Genomic DNA, 3,919 nt, shown 5'->3' with positions numbered 1-3,919 from the left:
TTCTCTCTCTCTCTCTCTCTCTCTCTCTCTCTCTCTCTCTCTCTCTCTCTCTCTCTCTTTCTCTCTCTCTCTCTTTCTCTCTCTCTCGTTTTCTCTTCTTTTCTCACTCCTATCACTTCTTCAACATATATTATTATAGGTTTTGTTCGCGTCGCATGCTCCAAATTAACCCAGAGAGCATCTTGGATCACAGATAAGATGGCGGTTGGAGCAATTGCATTCATGTATTCCAATGTTCAGTTACACGAACGGATTTAGAATATGTCACCTAACCTAATCCGTGAGGTCACTCGAATCGGACATGTGTCTCGTTTCGGGTATTTTGTGTTATTTCGATTTGAAAAGCGTTTTTATACGTTATTATAAAATACGTTTTTACGTGTTATTATAAAATAAATACGTTTTTAATAAATATAAAAATTGTATTATATTTTTATATTATATTATATTTTATTTTATTATATTAATATTATTTTATTTTGTTTTTTAGTTTTTCTAATTTTATTTATTTTATTTATTTATTTTATTTAATTATTCTTTTTATTTTATTTATTTTATTTTATTAATATTAATATATTATATTGTTATATTATATTTTTATATTTATATAAAAAACACATTTATTAAATTCAAAATAAATCTGAAATTTTTCAAAATAGTTTTCAACCATTACGCATGCGTACATAATATGTTCCAATCGTACTACTTTCTGAGGTAAATGGAACGTGCTCTTAATTGATTCATAAAGTATGCTCTAATGCGACGCGAATATCTAATCGCCATATTAATTCCGGTAACGCGAACGTATCGGAACATGTTGGGCATGTGGAGTGTGCGACACGAACAAACCTATAGTATAGCCGGTTTTAATTCCGTTTTATATAGACAGAGCGCGAAGCGCGAGGAGTATTCGTTGGCGCAAGGGAAGGTAGGGGGAAGGCGCGGAATGATTCCCGGTCGGCATCGCTATTTACATAAATATAGGACTTCGGTCGATGGATGTAAACATGATACGCGTGATGACAGTCCGCTATGCGTTCCATATTTTTTTTCGTCACCTGCCACTCTTCTCAAAAATACATCGGTAACAAAAGCTTGCATATACTTACCGCATATACTTACCATCTCTCTTTCTCTTGTGTTTCGTTATCTTTCCTTCGTTGTCGTTCCCGTCGTAACTTCTTCTTGCACGCAAAAATATTTTATCATATTTTATAATTTTTTATTTAACGATTTAAATAGAGAGAACGCTTAATACGGTCATAATTTTCTGTCGCAATAACGAAGATGCTGACAGTGCGCGTAATATGATAGCGCTGCGATAATAAGAAACAAATGAATAATGTCATACATCCAAATATATAGTTTAAAATTTTTAAATATGATAAATTTAAATATGATAAATTTACTTTTATATATACGTAATTTTACAATATATAGTTCTTACAATATTTATATAGTTCTTACAATATTTATAAGCAGGAGCTTTAATTTAATTTAATTTAGTTAATTTTAAACCGAATTTTAAGCACCTGCTTCCGATTAGCAATAAAATGTAATTTATTTTTCGCACTGCTTACAATATTATCTAAAGTATAAACTATTAACTCACACTCTATATTTGATTTTTTATTATAAATTTTGCGCAAAAAATCTACAGTATTACATTTATCGACGATACAATTTACACCTAAAAGTGTTATAAAATATTTAAATATTTCATTGACGATATGCATATACTGACTCAGCTCAGAGTACATTCTCGACGCAATGTTTGAATGTTTAAACATGAAAAGCACGGTTGATGGCTTCATATACAGATGTATCGCACAGTGTTAATTTGACCACATTCACATCACGCATTTTTACGATTTCCATCACAAGATTTTGAATCAATAATGATGAAGGTGCGATTGATTGCACGAACCATTCAATATCTGCGCGTTTTTCGATGAAAGCCTGCCATATTGTACGAGGCAAGATTATGTTGTTACCTCAGTTGTCGACAATTGCAATTTTCGCACAGGTCCCACGACGATTCCATCCAGGTAAGCTATAGGAGTCAGTGTAAATCTTCTTCCCAATATACGAGGTGTATGACGGGGTTTATTACAAGATGCTCTGCAGAAGAAAGTAATATATATATGTATATATATATATATATATAATAGAAGAAAAAAGGAAAACAGATAAACAAACTATAGAGAAAAGGTATAAAAAAAATTTATAAAATAAATCTTACTGTTTATAAAACTCTTCATCTTGAATAGGAACATAAAATCTCATGGTAAGTAGGCCGAGAAGAAGCGGAAGTGTGCATCGCAAAACTCGAAGAAATTCAGAGAGAGTTTCAAAGCATACAGCACGAGATAAACAGCATCACGGAAGGCGAGCCAACGTCGCAGACGTCGATGAGGACGCAGCATTCAAAGATAAGTACCTCGAGACAAAAATTAAGCTAAAATGATGGACGAATGCGCCAATTTAACAAGCCGAGTCGCGTTCGTTGGTAAGCGACGAGGCAAGTGTTAACGCGAGTGTTGCAACAACAAGGCGAGCTTATGCAAAAATTGAGCCTACAACAAAGCGAATCGCAGCAATAGTGACGCACTCATGATGTTGTTTGAACAACAAACGCAACTGATGCGCATTGTAGATGCGAATGGCGTCAGCAATTCAGAATTTAGAGTCAAGTTGCCAGTGGTAAAGCTTCCTACGTTCGACGGGCGAACGGAGGAATGGAAACGCTTGTCAGAAACATCCTATCGATGATTCATATCAACGAAGGTATTCCAAGCAAAAGTTTCAATATTTGGTTACTTCATTGAGCGGCAATGCAGTCAAGGTTGTCGAGTCATCGAATTGATCGAGAATTATAAAGTAGCATGAAAATTGCTGAAGAAACAATATAATGATCTTCGGCGGCCATTAAGAAGCACATCAAGTGTCCTTTTACGATGCAGAAAGTAGACAAGGAGGCGGTCAATGCAATTCGAAGCTTGGTAGATTACGTACTGAGGCATTTACAAGTTCTAAAATCCATGAACTGCTGCTGACTGACTCGTGGGACGAGTTGATCATACATATGATCGAAGCGAAATTAGATAAGGCAACGCTCCGCGCTTGAGAGCTGGAAGGTAGAAACGCCGCGGACACAACATTAACTTCTTAGAAAGGAAATGTTAAATGCTCGAGAGGATTAAAGCAAGAGATAAGAAAGAGAATATCGCCTTAAAAATCGAGTCTAACAAATACAAACTAAGAGCACAAGAGAAGAAGACTGCTTTAGCCAACGTGACGTCTGCTGAAAAATGTTATCTATGCCAAAGCGACCATCTTATATACCATATTATTGCGAAAAATTCTTTACAATTGACGAGCGAGTCAAGGAGGTTCGTCAATTTAAGGTTTGCTTAAATTGTCTTCACAACGACCATTTCGTGAGGACGTGCATGAGACCGTGCCGGGAATATTCCCGGAAGCACAATATGTTATGCCATCGCTTAATAAGGAATGAAGATGCTCGAGGCAACAAGTCACCGAGCAAGACGAAAATGGCAAGAAAAGTAAAAGCATCGTCATATATCATGCTACCAGGGAATCGACGAAGAGTTACGTGGCCACTGCTGATCAACGCAACCAAACGGATCCATTATTCTGTTACGCATTCTGCTGGACAGCGCTAGCAAGGCACATTTCATCAGGCATGCGGCGTATAACTGACTAGAGATGAAGCGCAATTGAACGTCGGAAATTGTGACAGGATTAAGCGAAAAAGTAGTAAATCAAGTTTGCGAAATAATCATACAACCCAGATACTCAGGCGTTCGTTGTAACGTTCGCAGTCTCATCGTGTCGAAAATCATTAAGTCATTACGTGTCGAAATCAATTGGGACGTGTTGAGGATTCCGCCGAACG

The sequence above is a fragment of the Atta cephalotes genome (genome assembly GCF_000143395.1).
Source record: "Atta cephalotes unplaced genomic scaffold scaffold00037, whole genome shotgun sequence".
NCBI lineage: Eukaryota > Metazoa > Arthropoda > Insecta > Hymenoptera > Formicidae > Atta > Atta cephalotes.
This window is presented reverse-complemented; position numbering follows the sequence as displayed.